This window comes from Oncorhynchus masou, chromosome 21, assembly GCF_036934945.1.
Source record: "Oncorhynchus masou masou isolate Uvic2021 chromosome 21, UVic_Omas_1.1, whole genome shotgun sequence".
Taxonomy (NCBI): domain Eukaryota; kingdom Metazoa; phylum Chordata; class Actinopteri; order Salmoniformes; family Salmonidae; genus Oncorhynchus; species Oncorhynchus masou.
In genome coordinates, this window is record NC_088232.1 from 48,518,811 (window position 1) to 48,536,513 (window position 17,703).

Below are 17,703 nucleotides of genomic sequence, written 5' to 3' on the forward strand. Positions count from 1 at the left end.
CCCCTCTCCTTCTCCGTCATTAACGTGAGTAAGACATTTGGACGTGTTAACCCTCGCAGGGCTGCAGGCCCAGACGGCATCCCCAGCCGCGCCCTCAGAGCTCAGACCAGCTGGCTGGAGTGTTTACGGACATATTCAATCTCTCCTTATCCCAGTCTGCTGTCCCCACTTGCTTCAAGATGGCCACCATTGTCCCTGTACCCAATAAGTCAAAGATAACTGAACTAGATGACTATCGTCCCATAGCACTCACTTCTGTCATCATGAAGTGCTTTGAGAGACTAGTCAAGGATCATATCACTGCCACCTTACCTGTCACCCTAGACCAACTTCAGTTTGCATACCACCCCAATAGGTCCACAGACGATGCAATTGCCATCACACTGCACACTGTCCTATCCCGTCTGGACAAGAGGAATGCCTATGTAAGAATGCTGTTCATTGACTACAGCTCAGCATTCAACCCCATAGTACGCACCAAACTCGTCATTAAACTTGAGGCCCTGGGTCTCAACCCTGCCCTGTGCAACTGGGTCCAGGACTTTCTGACGGGTGAAGGTAGGAAACAACATCTGCACCTTGCTGATCCACAACACTGGGGCCCCACAAGGGTGTGTGCTCAACCCACTCCTGTACTCCCTATTCACCCATGACTGTGTGGCCATGCACGCCTCCAATTCAATTATCAAGTTTGCAGATGACACAACTGTAGTGGGCTTGATTACCAACAACGACGAGACGGCCTACAGGGAGGAGGGCAAGGCACTTGGAGTGTGGGTGTCAGGAAAACAACCTTTCACTCAACGTCAACAGAATAAAGGAGATGATCGTGGACTTCAGGAAACAGCAGAGGGAGCACCACCCCCCCACCCATCCACATCAACTGGACAGTAGCGGAGAAGGTGAAAAGTTTTAAGTTCCCCGGCGTACACATCACGGACAAACCGAAATGGTCACAGACAGTATGGTGAAGACAGCGCCTCTTCAACCTGAGGAGGCTGAAGAAATCTGAAGTAAATAATAATTTGTTCTTAACTAACTTGCCTAGTTAAATAAAGGTAAAATAAAAAATTAAATGTTATACCATCTATTGCCTATGCCGCTCGGTCTTCGCTGATCCACATATTTATATGTACATATTCTTATTCCATCCCTTTAGATTTGTGTGTATTAGACAGTTGTTGTGGAATTGTTAGATTACCTGTTAGATATTACTACACTGTCGGGAACTAGAAGCACAAGCATTTCGCTACACTCACATTAAACATCTGCTAACTATGTGTATGTGACCAATACAATTTGATTTGATTTGAGTGATTAAATCCACATTAAACCCGGGATCGATTGAGTTGAAAGTTGTATGCGTATGTCAACAGTTATTTGATGCGACATGATTACAGTGCAGTAGCATTATCACATAAGTGAAATAGCATGGAAACAATATTGACTGAACCACTTTGTTTCCAGTGCACATGTAGGCCTGAATTAGTTTCATTTTCTAATTAGGGTTTCCGTCAATGGCGATGCTTCAACTTCTCTGAAAGAAATGTGTCATTTACAGAAGATTTTCATTTCCCCATTTCTCATCTATTACTGAGTGTCACATGGTAGTGGTGTGGTAGCTGTGCTCTCCACTACCATGTCTTTCTATTGGACTGTTTCGGAGGTGTCCAGATGCCCTGTGGTAATGGTCATGGTAATTCCTCTTAAATAGGTGATACTGGGAGGGCATAAGAGGAACACACACACACACGTAACATCACAGCTGTTCGAGTATCTACTTCATGTCCCACACAAATGATTGATGTTTGGGTCAACTCACTGAGAACACGTTAGAACAAAAAATATCTTTACAGTTTTTACTCTATTCTAAAATGGATTAAATCGTTTTCCCCTCAATAATCTACACACAATACCCCATAATGACAAAACAAAAACAGGTTTTCAGACATTTTTGCAAATGTATATTTAAAAAGAAAACTGAAATATCACATTTACATTAGTATTCAGACCCTTTACTCAGTACTGTGTTGAAGTACCTTTGGCAACGATTACAGCCTCAAGTCTTCTTGGGAATGACGTTACAAGCTTGGCACACCTGTATTTGGGGAGTTTCTCCCATTCTTCTCTGCAGATCCTCTCAAGTTCTGTCATGTTGGATGGGGAGCATCGCTGCACAGCTATTTTCAGGTCTCTCCAGAGATGTTCAATCGGGTTCAAGTCCAGGGTCTGGCTGGGTCACTCAAGGACATTCAGAGACTTGCCCGAAGCCACTCCTGCATTGTCTTGGCTGTGTGCTGAGGGTCATTGTTCTGTTGGAAGGTGAACCTTCACCCCAGTCTGAGGTCCTGCGCACTCTGGAGCAGGTTTTCATCAAGGATCTCTCTTTACTTCGCTCCGTTCATCTTTCCCTTGATCCTGACTAGTCTCCCAGTCCCTGCTGATGAAAAACCTCCCCACAGCACGATGCTGCCACCACCATACTTCATTGTAGGGATGGTGCCAGGTTTCCTTCAGAGGTTTCCTCCAGATGTGATGCTTGGCATTCAGGCCAAAGAGTTTAATCTTGGTTTCATCAGACCAGAGAATCTTGTTTCTCATGGTTTGAGAGTCCTTTAGGTGCCTTTTGGGAAACTCCAAGCAGGATGTCATGTGCCTCTTACTGAGGAGTGGCTTTCGTCTGGCCACTCTACCATAAAGGCCTGATTGGTGGAGTGCTGCAGAGATGGTTGTCCTTCTGGAAGTTTCTCCCATGTTCAATGAGGAACTCTGGAGCTCTGTCAGAGTGACCATTGGGTTTTTGGTCACCTACCTGACCAAATCAAATCAAATCCAAATCAAATCAAATTTTATTTGTCACATACACATGGTTAGCAGATGTTAATGCGAGTGTAGCGAAATGCTTGTGCTTCCAGTTCCGACAATGCAGTAATAACCAACAAGTAATCTAACTAACAATTCCAAAACTAATATCTTATACACAGTGTAAGGGGATAAAGAATATGTACATAAAGATATGAATGAGTGATGGTGCAGAGCAGCATAGGCAAGATACAGTAGATGGCATCGAGTACAGTATATACATATGAGATGAGTATGTAAACAAAGTGGCATAGTTAAAGTGGCTAGTGATACATGTATTACATAAGGATGCAGTAGATGATAGAGTACAGTATATACAGTATACATATGAGATGAATAATGTAGGGTATGTAAACATTATATTAGGTAGCATTGTTTAAAGTGGCTAGTGATATATTTTACATCCTTTCCTATCAATTCCCATTATTGAAGTGGCTGGAGTTGAGTCAGTGTGTTGGCAGCAGCCACTCAATGTTAGTGGTTGCTGTTTAACAGTCTGATGGCCTTGAGATAGAAGCTGTTTTTCAGTCTCTCGGTCCCAGCTTTGATGCACCTATACTGACCTCGCCTTCTGGATGATAGCGGGGTGAACAGGCAGTGGCTCGGTGGGTGTTGTCCTTAATGATCTTTATGGCCTTCCTGTAACAACGGGTGGTGTAGGTGTCCTGGAGGGCAGGTAGTTTGCCCCCGGTGATACGTTGTGCAGACCTCACTACCCTCTGGAGAGCCTTACGGTTGTGGGCGGAGCAGTTGCCGTGCCAGGCGGTGATACAGCCCGCCAGGATGCTCTCGATTGTGCATCTGTAGAAGTCTGTGAGTGTTTTTGGTGACAAGCCGAATTTCTTCAGCCTCCTGAGGTTGAAGAGGCGCTGCTGCGCCTTCTTCACGATGTTGTCTGTGTGAGTGGACCAATTCAGTTTGTCTGTGATGTGTATGCCGAGGAACTTAAAACGTACTACCCTCTCCACTACTGTTCCATCGATGTGGATAGGGGGGTGTTCCCTCTGCTGTTTCCTGAAGTCCACAATCATCTCCTTAGTTTTGTTGACGTTGAGTGTGAGGTTATTGTCCTGACACCACACTCCGAGGGCCCTCACCTCCTCCCTGTAGGCCGTCTCGTCGTTGTTGGTAATCAAGCCTACCACTCTTGTGTCGTCCGCAAACTTGATGATTGAGTTGGAGGCGTGCGTTGCCGCGCAGTCGTGGGTGAACAGGGAGTACAGGTGAGGGCTCAGAACGCACCCATGTGGGGCCCCAGTGTTGAGGATCAGCGGGGTGGAGATGTTGTTGCCTACCCTCACCACCTGGGGGCGGCCCTTCAGGAAGTCCAGTACCCAGTTGCACAGGGCGGGGTCGAGACCCAGGGTCTCGAGCTTGAAGACGAGCTTGGAGGGTACTATGGTGTTAAATGCCGAGCTGTAGTCGATGAACAGCATTCTCACATAGGTATTCCTCTTGTCCAGATGGGTTAGGGCAGTGTGCAGTGTGGTTGAGATTGCGTCGTCTGTGGACCTATTTGGGCGGTAAGCAAATTGGTGTGGGTCTAGTGTGTCAGGTAGGGTGGAGGTGATATGGTCCTTGACTAGTCTCTCAAAGCACTTCATGATGACGGAAGTGAGTGCTACGGGGCGGTAGTCGTTTAGCTCAGTTACCTTAGCTTTCTTGGGAACAGGAACAATGGTGGCCCTCTTGAAACATGTGGGAACAGCAGACTGGTATAGGGATTGATTGAATATGTCCGTAAACACACCAGCCAGCTGGTCTGCGCATGCTCTGAGGGCGCGGCTGGGGATGCCGTCTGGGCCTGCAGCCTTGCGAGGGTTAACAAGTTTAAATGTTTTACTCACCTCGGCTGCAGTGAAGGAGAGACCGCATGTTTCCGTTGCAGGCCGTGTCAGTGGCACTGTATTGTCCTCAAAGCGGGCAAAAAAGTTATTTCGTCTGCCTGGGAGCAAGACATCCTGGTCCATGACTGTGCTGGATTTCTTCTTGTAGTCCGTGATTGACTGTAGACCCTGCCACATACCTCTTGTGTCTGAGCCGTTGAATTGAGATTCTACTTGTTTGATAGCCTTACGGAGGGAATAGCTGCACTGTTTGTATTCAGTCATGTTACCAGTCACCTTGCTCTGATTAAAAGCAGTGGTTTGCGCTTTCAGTTTCACGCGAATGCTGCCATCAATCCACGGTTTCTGGTTAGGGAATGTTTTAATCGTTGCTATGGGAACGACATCTTCAACGCACGTTCTAATGAACTCGCACACCGAATCAGCGTATTCGTCAATGTTGTTGCCTGACGCAATACGAAACATGTCCCAGTCCATGTGATGGAAGCAGTCTTGGAGTGTGGAATCAGCTTGGTCGGACCAGCGTTGGACAGACCTCAGCGTGGGAGCTTCTTGTTTTAGTTTTTGTCTGTAGGCAGGGATCAGCAAAATGGAGTCGTGGTCAGCTTTTCCGAAAGGGGGGCGGGGCAGGGCCTTATATGCGTCGTAGAAGTTAGAATAACAGTGATCCAAGGTTTTGCCAGCCCTGGTGGCGCAATCGATATGCTGATACATTTTAGGGAGTCTTGTTTTCAGATTAGCCTTGTTAAAATCCCCAGCAACAATGAATGCAGCCTCAGGATGTGTGGATTCCAGTTTGCAAAGAGTCAAATAAAGTTTGTTCAGAGCCATCGATGTGTCTGCTTGGGGGGGAATATATACGGCTGTGATTATAATCGAAGAGAATTCTCTTGGTAGATAATGCGGTCTACATTTGATTGTGAGGAATTCTAAATCAGGTGAACAGAAGGATTTGAGTTCCTGTATGTTTCCGTGATCACACCACGTCTCGTTAGCCATAAGGCATACGCCCCCACCACTCTTCTTACCAGAAAGGTGTTTGTTTCTGTCGGCGCGATGTGTGGAGAAACCCGCTGGCTGCAACGCATCCGAGAGCGTCTCTCCAGTGAGCCATGTTTCCGTGAAGCAAAGAACGTTGCAGCCTCTGATGTCCCTCTGGAATGCTACCCTTGCTCGGATTTCATCAACCTTGTTGTCAAGAGACTGGACATTGGCGAGAAGAATGCTACGAAGTGGGGCACGATGTGCCCGTCTCCGTAGTCTGACCAGAAGACCGCCTCATTTCCCTCTTTTACGATGTCGTTTTTTTCGGTCGGCTGGGATCCATTCCGTTGTTCTGGTTGAAAGGCAGAACACAGGATCCGCTTCGCGAAAGTCATATTCTTGGTCGTACTGATGGTGAGTTGACGCTGATCTTATATTCAGTAGTTCTTCTCGACTGTATGTAATGAAACCTAAGATGACCTGGGGTACTAATGTAAGAAATAACACGTAAAAACAAAACAAAAAACTGCATAGTTTCCTAGGAACGCGAAGCGAGGCGGCCATCTCTGTCGGCGCCGGAAGAGGCCCTTCTCCCCCGATTGCTCAGATTGACCGGGGGCCAACTCAAGGAAGAGTCTTGGAGGTGCCAGACTTCTTCCATTTAAGAATGATGGAGGCCACTGTGTCCTTGGGGACCTTCACGCTGCAGACATTTTTTTGTTACCCTTCCCCAGATCTGTGCCTTGACACAATCCTGTCTCTGAGCTCTATGGACAATTCTTTTGACCTCATGGCTTGTTTTTTGCTCTGACATGCAATGTCAACTGTGGGACCTTATATAGACAGGTGTGTGCCTTTCCAAATCATGTCCAATCAATTGAATTTACCACAGGATGACTCCAATCAAGTTGGAGAAACATCTCAAGGATGATCAATGGAAACAGCATGCACTTTATCACAATTTTGAGTCTCATTGCAAAGGGTCTGAATACTTTTGTAAATAAGGTATTTCTGTTTTTTATTTTTAATACATCTGCAAACATTTCTAAAAACCTGTTTTCGCTTTGTCATTCTGTGCTATTGTGTGTAGATTGATGAGGAATTTGTTTTATTTAATCAATTTTAGAATAAAGCTGTAATGTAACAAAATGTGGAAAAAGTCAAGGGGTCTGAATACTTTCTGAATCCGCTGTATGTCTCTTATTCATGTCTCCTTCAATTTTCTTTCTACTTTTTTGGGGCCAAACATACATGTTTTGGCATCAGTATGAAATAGCAACACCATAGTTAAGACAGTGTTTGATTTTGATTTGAATTACTACTCAAGAGTAGAGAACTCTTTCCTGCAGCAGCAACCTGCTATCGTTCTGATCTTGTCTGAATTCAAGCCATAGGTATTGAGTGCCTGCTCTGTTCAAAAACATAGATTATTCTTGTATATTTCCATCAACAACAGTGCAGAACATCCTGTCTTACCCACAAACTTCCTGTTAGAAGTTCAGCTTGGAAAGTTTCCCTCTCAATGTTTTTCACTTAACTTTCCCTCCTAAGTCTCTCTCCCTCATTTTACCTGTCCTTAATCGTAGCCATTCTATGTGACATATCACTAATAAGTTATTTTTGTGACATACGTAATATGCCACCAAAAGTGACACGTAGGGGAAAGTCAACGAGAGGGTAAATATGTTCTATGGAAAATAATGAACCACGTGAAAGGTGTGTTCCACGATCGTATTCAGCAATGCCAATAATGTTTTCAATTCAACTTTCAAAGCAACTCGAACATAGAACATGTAAGAATGAAGTAAAGCCATTGATTACTACCGTGCTGATATATCGTGTGGTATATAGAGAAATAACGCACTGGCTAGAATGCCCTTCAAGCCAGTCAGAAACAAGTATTCAACAGTACCTAATATGTTAGCTTCAGTGACACCTAATATGTCAGCTTAAGTGACATATTTACAATGATTAAATGTTACTAAATCTGCCAGAACTTTTCCAATGGTGAATTTCAGCATGGTCATTGTAGGACAATAGTCCTCACGAGGACAGTGGACATGGGTGTTTCTCCAAGTCACAAGACGTTCATGTCAAAACAAAAGCCACAGACAATAAAATACAGTTAAAAGAAAAATCAAAAGCTCAGCCAAACGTTCTGATAGGAATGACAATGAACTCAGTAAAACCTCGAAGTCAGCCTTCTTCTGGTCACATGTCTAGGTAGTTAATCTTTCTCAGAGCTATAACAACACTGTATACAAAAAGTCTGTTCAGTATCTATGTTCTATTTTGGCAGGAAGGTAAGGTATGTAGAAATGTACATATATGTACATATCTACATCAGTTACCTCGACTCGGTACTGTATATAGCCAAGTTATCTTTACTCATTGTGTATTTATTCCTTGTGTTATTATTTTAACATTATTATTATGTTTTTGTCTCTCAGCATTGTTGGGAAGGGCCCATAATGAATCATTCCACTGTTAGTCTACACCCGGTGTTAACAAAGCATGTGACAAATAACATTTGATTTGTTTGATATGAAATCCATTAAGCTTTTCTTTGAACTGTGTGATGGGAAGACAGGAGTTGGTGCTGTCAGGTCATGCAGTCTGTCACACTCCAGCCAGAGAACCCTTCAGGTGTGTAGGAAATTACTAGCCTGGGTACCAATATGTTTAGCTAGCATTCCTCTAGCCTGGGTACCTGTCTGTTTAGTCAACATTCCTCTAGCCTAGGTACCAGTCTGTTTAGCCAACATTCCTCTAGCCTGGGTACCAGTCTGTTTAGCCAACATTCCTCTAACCTGGGTACCAATCTGTTTAGCTAACATTCCTCTAGCCTGGGTACCAGTCTGTTTAGCCAACATTCCTCTAGCCTGGGTACCAATCTGTTTAGCGAACATTCCTCTAGCCTGGGTACCAGTCTGTTTAGCCAACATTCCTCTAGCCTTGGTACCAATCTGTTTAGCCAACATTCCTCTAGCTACTCTAAACAGACTGGTACAATACACTATTAACAGACTGGTACAATACACTATTAACAGACTGGTACAATACACTATTAACAGACTGGTACAATACACTATTAACAGACTACTCTAAACAGACTGGTACAATACACTATTAACAGACTGGTACAATACACTATTAACAGACTGGTACAATACACTATTAACAGACTGGTACAATACACTATTAACAGACTGGTACAATACACTATTAACAGACTACTCTAAACAGACTGGTACAATACACTATTAACAGACTGGTACAATACACTATTAACAGACTGGTACAATACACTATTAACAGACTGGTACAATACACTATTAACAGACTGGTACAATACACTATTAACAGACTGGTACAATACACTATTAACAGACTGGTACAATACACTATTAACAGACTGGTACAATACACTATTAACAGACTGCTACAATACACTATTAACAGACTGGTACAATACACTATTAACAGACTGGTACAATACACTATTAACAGACTACTCTAAACAGACTGGTACAATACACTATTAACAGACTGGTACAATACACTATTAACAGACTGGTACAATACACTATTAGCAGACTACTCTAAACAGACTGGTACAATACACAATTAACAGACTGGTACAATACACTATTAGCAGACTACTCTAAACAGACTGGTACAATACACTATTAACAGACTGGTACAATACACTATTAACAGACTGGTACAATACACTATTAGCAGACTACTCTAAACAGACTGGTACAATACACTATTAACAGACTGGTACAATACACTATTAACAGCCTGGTACAATACACTATTAACAGCCTGGTACAATACACTATTAACAGACTGGTACAATACACTATTAACAGACTGGTACAATACACTATTAACAGCCTGGTACAATACACTATTAACAGACTAGTACAATACACTATTAACAGCCTGGTACAATACACTATTAACAGCCTGGTACAATACACTATTAACAGACTGGTACAATACACTATTAACAGACTGGTACAATACACTATTAACAGCCTGGTACAATACACTATTAACAGACTGGTACAATACACTATTAGCAGACTACTCTAAACAGACTGGTACAATACACTATTAACAGACTGGTACAATACACTATTAACAGCCTGGTACAATACACTATTAGCAGACTGGTACAATACACTATTAACAGACTGGTACAATACACTATTAACAGACTAGTACAATACACTATTAACAGCCTGGTACAATACACTATTAACAGCCTGGTACAATACACTATTAACAGCCTGGTACAATACACTATTAACAGCCTGGTACAATACACTATTAACAGCCTGGTACAATACACTATTAACAGACTGGTACAATACACTATTAACAGACTGGTACAATACACTATTAACAGACTGGTACAATACACTATTAACAGACTGGTACAATACACTATTAACAGACTGGTACAATACACTATTAACAGACTGGTACAATACACTATTAACAGACTGGTACAATACACTATTAACAGACTGGTACAATACACTATTAACACTCATCTAGAACTGGTATCATTACTGAGAGAAGATGTTGTTTAGAATGAGTGCAATGGTTTTGTCACCTCGCCAATCTTATTATTACCTCAGTTTTTCTATTAGGGGAAGACTTGCTGGGTGTGTGGTGTGTGGAATCCCACGTGTTTATAGAGAAATACATAAAGGATATGCGGGAAAAGAAAAGGCCATGACATTTATCAAATGAATTGGTCTGTTTTCATAAGTGCAGTAACTGTATGTAAAATATTCTCTGTATGCATCTTATGCATTCATATCATAAAATATCATAGTAATATCAAACCCCTTCATTGCATTTTGACTACATTTATATGTATGTGTTATACTGATTTAGAATGTATTTAGAATGTATTTAGCTAATGTATTTAGGTTTCATTTTCAGTCTCGGAGTTCATGTATACTGTAGCCATCAAAATGAGGCCAGGGCTTGTGGGGGAGGTGTGCTGTCACCTTACCCCCAAAAGAGACTTTCTGAATGAGACCGTGAGACCACCATGGCTGTACAGTAAAACCACAACACTCCTGCAATCTCGCACATACACACAGACCCTAACAGAAAAATCACATGATTTCACGCGAGGATGAACCACTGAACACCTAGTATGGTGCTATGTGAGTTAAAGTGTGGCTGCATAAAGTTAATGACCTATAATGCATTTACAGCTGGAGTCAAGTGACAAGTCTACTTGATTTGCCAGAGGAGAACATATAACTAACTAGAAAGGAAGGAGGGTTCAGAGATCAATGTTGACGGTGTTTTTTCACGAGGTGTGCAGGTGGCAGTTGGCCAAACGTCTAATTTTGACTTGTGTTTGTGAGATCATGTTAATATTGTCACATGACAGACAGACGATGTGGAATGTTCAGCGATGGGCCAAGGGTTCCATGGAAAGGTTGCATGTGTTTATGTCCTTATTAGTCTATAATACTGTGTGACATTTTGGCTGTGTTTACACATGCAGCCCAATTATGATATTTTGTCTTTTTTCCTGGCAAAATATGTGATTTGTCAAAAAGACCAATAATTGGACAAAGATCAGAATTGGGATGCCTGTATAAACGCAGCCAATGTGACAGACACTTTAGGCCAGCAAATACACAGCCATTCTCTGACATTAAAACCTGGTTGCTGTCCAATAAATGTCACCTGGCTGCAATTCAAGACCAATAACCTGGTAGTCTATAACAAGGTAAAGGAACGAAGAAACTGGTCTGCTAACATACCAGACATGTTTAAATCAATTTAACCAATAAGGTCAAATCAGCTGAAGGTTAGGCTGCCATAAAACCACAATGAACAATGTTATCATCAACACATCCGGTATCTTAAATAAGACATTAAACAAATGGTGTCAAACAGGCCTCAATTAATTAAATGTAATAAATAAGCATAATAAATGTGAAAGTAAGAATTTCAAACGTTTTTTTGACTTGTGACTCCATCCCATGATACTTTGTCTCACTTCGCCTGGTAACTGAATCTGGGTCAGTTTTGGTTTCTATTACAGTAACTCAGATGACCTGCTGTCAGGTGGACAACGTGTCATTCTGGAAACCGACTCTGGGTCAGTTTGGGTTTCTGTTACTATACGTGATGTTGGGGATTATCATGTTATAATGGCATATTCGTGGATTAAGAAATAGCATTTATTTACTTATTATTTTGCCTTTATCTAACCAGCCATACAATGATAAAACATCTACAATAACAACCCTTAGGGCCTCTGATGATCTATAATCACTGTGAATAGTCCTATGTAGCTCAGTCGGTAGAGCATGACGCTCACAACGCCATGGGTCGTAGATTTCATTCCCGCTGGGGCCACCCATATGAATAATGCAAGGCTGTAGGTTGCTTTATGATAAAAGAGTCTGCTAAATGGCATATTATCATTATTATGTAACAAATACTCCTATTATTGTGTTCCCACTGGTGTCATTCATGATCCCGTTCAATCGATGTTGATACAGGAATATACCTAATGGGCATTCTTAACTCAAATTCTTCTCTATTTCAGTTCCCGTATGGATATAAATGAACATGACCTATAGCAGTTATGCTCACTCGGGTACTTTATTCTCTGTGCTGGCGGATGGCATTTTGCTTATCTGGAGTACTAATGAGAACTCTCCAGCAGAGGGCAGCACTGTCCATAGCTATTTGCTGCAAGTAAGTGGTTCACATTGACACCTCTGCCTCAGCACATCGAACAACAATGCTTATTCTAAGTTTCCCAAGCCATGATCAGTTACAATGAAAACATCCTCTATGGGGGTGGACACTGATGGTAGTCTACCACAAATATCAACAGAGCAGCAACACTTAACTCAAAGTGGAGACCTAACAGGGAACCTAACTGGGAGCGCTGGAGGCATCTTCGATTACACGTAACTGAAATTCACCGCTCGTTCCCACTTTATAGGTGACAAAGTGTCAAATGGGGGTGGAACGGAACGGAATGAAAGGTCTTTGAATTGAGGCTGGAAAAGAACTCCAACCTTGAGAATTAGGAACTGAATTCTGTTTCAATTAATTTACGCCCCACAAAACTATGTTGTTTACAATAAATCAAACATGATCATTTCAAGTGTCACATAAACCTCCAGGTATTAGGTATTTGTTTATCACCAGCTTTCCCAGCAGGCAGAATTGGACATGTAACTATTCAGTCATTTTCTGGTTGTAAATTGATCTTAGGTAAAGACAGTTGTGCTCATGACAACGGCAACACATGATAGGAAAGACGCCATATTCTGGACAGAAATGTTGTTAACTACAACCAGTTAGTTAACAACCAGACGTCCTGATGATATCATTACAACCAGACGTCCTGATGATATCATTACAACCAGACGTCCTGATGATATCATTACAACCAGACGTCTTGATGATATCATTACAACCAGACGTCCTGATGATATCATTACAACCAGTTAGTTAACAACCAGACGTCCTGATGATATCATTACAACCAGACGTCCTGATGATATCATAACAACCAGACGTCCTGATGATATCATTACAGCCAGACGTCCTGATGATATCATTACAGCCAGACGTCCTGATGATATCATTACAACCAGACGTCCTGATGATATCATTACTACCAGACGTCCTGATGATATAATTACAACCAGACGTCCTGATGATATCATTACAACCAGACATCCTGATGATATCATTACAACCAGTTAGTTAACAACCAGACGTCCTGATGATATCATTACAACCAGACGTCCTGATGATATCATTACAACCAGACATCCTGATGATATCATTACAACCAGTTAGTTAACAACCAGACGTCCTGATGATATCATTACAACCAGACGTCCTGATGATATCATAACAACCAGACGTCCTGATGATATCATAACAACCAGACGTCCTGATGATATCATAACAACCAGACGTCCTGATGATATCATTACTACCAGACGTCCTGATGATATCATTACAGCCAGACGTCCTGATGATATCATTACAACCAGTTAGTTAACAGCCAGACGTCCTGATGATATCATTACAACCAGACGTCCTGATGATATCATTACAACCAGACGTCCTGATGATATCATAACAACCAGACGTCCTGATGATATCATTACAACCAGACATCCTGATGATATCATTACAGCCAGACGTCCTGATGATATCATTACTACCAGACGTCCTGATGATATCATTACAGCCAGACGTCCTGATGATATCATTACAACCAGACGTCCTGATGATATCATTACAACCAGACGTCCTGATGATATCATTACAACCAGACGTCCTGATGATATCATTACAACCAGACGTCCTGATGATATCATTACAACCAGTTAGTTAACAGCCAGACGTCCTGATGATATCATTACAGCCAGACGTCCTGATGATATCATGACAACCAGACGTCCTGATGATATCATGACAACCAGACGTCCTGATGATATCATTACAGCCAGACGTCCTGATGATATCATTACAGCCAGACGTCCTGATGATATCATTACAACCAGACGTCCTGATGATATCATTACAACCAGACGTCCTGATGATATCATTACAACCAGACGTCCTGATGATATCATTACAACCAGACGTCCTGATGATATCATTACTACCAGACGTCCTGATGATATCATAACAACCAGTTAGTTAACAACCAGACGTCCTGATGATATCATTACAACCAGACGTCCTGATGATATAATTGCAGCCAGACGTCCTGATGATATCATTACAACCAGACGTCCTGATGATAACATTACAACCAGATATCCTGATGATATCATTACAACCAGACGTCCGGATGATATCATTACAACCAGACGTCCTGATGATATCATTAAAGCCAGATATCCTGATGATATCATTACAGCTAGACGTCCTGATGATATCATTACAGCCAGACGTCCTGATGATATCATTACAACCAGACGTCCTGATGATATCATTACAACCAGACGTCCTGATGATATCATTACTACCAGATGTCCTGATGATATCATTACAACCAGACGTCCTGATGATATCATTAACAACCAGATATCATAACAACCAGACGTCCTGATGATATCATTACTACCAGACGTCCTGATGATATCATAACAACCAGTTAGTTAACAACCAGACGTCCTGATGATATCATTACAACCAGACGTCCTGATGATATCATAACAACCAGACGTCCTGATGATATCATTACAACCAGACATCCTGATGATATCATTACAACCAGTTAGTTAACAACCAGACGTCCTGATGATATCATTACAACCAGACGTCCTGATGATATCATAACAACCAGACGTCCTGATGATATCATTACTACCAGACGTCCTGATGATATCATTACAGCCAGACGTCCTGATGATATCATAACAACCAGACGTCCTGATGATATCATTACTACCAGACGTCCTGATGATATCATTACAGCCAGACGTCCTGATGATATCATTACAGCCAGACGTCCTGATGATATCATTACAGCCAGACGCGTCCTGATGATATCATAACAACCAGTTAGTTCCTGATGATATCATTACAGCCAGACGTCCTGATGATATCATTACAGCCAGACGTCCTGATGATATCATTACAGCCAGACGTCCTGATGATATCATTACAGCCAGACGTCCTGATGATATCATTACAGACGTCCTGATGACCGTCCTGATGATATCATTACAGCCAGACGTCCTGATGATATCATTACAACCAGACGCCAGACGCCCTGATGATATCATTACTACCAGAAGTCCTGATGATATCATTACAGCCAGACGTCCTGATGATATCATTACAAGCAGTTAGTTAACAACCAGACGTCTTGATGATATCATTACAGCTAGACGTCCTGATGATATCATTACAGCCAGACGTCCTGATGATATCATTACAACCAGACGTCCTGATGATATCATTACAACCAGACGTCCTGATGATATCATTACTACCAGACGTCCTGATGATATAATTACAACCAGACGTCCTGATGATATCATTACAACCAGACATCCTGATGATATCATTACAACCAGTTAGTTAACAACCAGACGTCCTGATGATATCATTACAACCAGACGTCCTGATGATATCATTACAACCAGACATCCTGATGATATCATTACAACCAGTTAGTTAACAACCAGACGTCCTGATGATATCATTACAACCAGACGTCCTGATGATATCATAACAACCAGACGTCCTGATGATATCATAACAACCAGACGTCCTGATGATATCATAACAACCAGACGTCCTGATGATATCATTACTAGTCCTGATGAACCGCGTCCTGATGATATCATTACAGACGTCCTGATGATATCATTACAGACGTCCTGATGATATCATTACACCAGACGCCCTGATGATATCATTACAGCCAGACGCCCTGATGATATCATTACAGCCAGACGCCCTGATGATATCATTACAACCAGACGCCCTGATGATATCATTACAACCAGACGCCCTGATGATATCATTACAACCAGACGCCCTGATGTCCTGATGATATCATTACAACCAGACGCCCTGATGATATCATTACAGTTAGTTAACAGCCAGACGCCCTGATGATATCATTACAACCAGACGTCCTGATGATATCATGACAACCAGACGTCCTGATGATATCATTACAGCCAGACGTCCTGATGATATCATTACAGCCAGACGCCCTGATGATATCATTACAGCCAGACGTCCTGATGATATCATACAACCAGACGTCCTGATGATATCATTACAACCAGACGTCCTGATGATATCATTACAACCAGACGTCCTGATGATATCATTACAACCAGACGTCCTGATGATATCATTACAACCAGACGTCCTGATGATATCATTACAACCAGACGCCCTGATGATATCATTACAACCAGACGCCCTGATGATATCATTACAGCCAGACGCCCTGATGATATCATTACAACCAGACGCCCTGATGATAACATTACAACCAGACGTCCTGATGATATCATTACAACCAGACGTCCTGATGATATCATTACAACCAGACGTCCTGATGATATCATTAAAGCCAGACGTCCTGATGATATCATTACAGCCAGATATCCTGATGATATCATTACAACCAGACGTCCTGATGATATCATTACAACCAGACGCCCTGATGATATCATTAAACCAGATATCCTGATGATATCATTACAGCCAGATGTCCTGATGATATCATTACAGCCAGACGCCCTGATGATATCATAACAACCAGACGCCCTGATGATATCATTACCAGACGCCCTGATGATATCATAACAACCAGTTAGTTAACACCAGACGTCCTGATGATATCATTACAACCAGACGCGTCCTGATGATATCATTACAACCAGACGTCCTGATGATATCATTAACAACCAGACGTCCTGATGATATCATTACAACCAGACATCCTGATGATATCATAACAACCATATCATAACAACGTCCTGATGATATCATTACGCCCTGATGATATCATTACAGATATCCAGACGTCCTGATGATATCATTACAACCAGACGCCCTGATGATATCATTACAACCAGACGTCCTGATGATATCATTACAACCAGACGTCCTGATGATATCATAACAACCAGACGTCCTGATGATATCATACCAGACGTCCTGATGATATCATTACAGCCAGACGTCCTGATGATATCATTACAACCAGACGTCCTGATGATATCATTACAACCAGACGCCCTGATGATATCATTACAGCCAGACGCCCTGATGATATCATTACAACCAGACGTCCTGATGATATCATTACAGCCAGACGCCCTGATGATATCATTACAACCAGACGTCCTGATGATATCATTACAACCAGACGTCCTGATGATATCATTACAGCCAGACGCCCTGATGATATCATTACAGCCAGAAGTCCTGATGATATCATTAC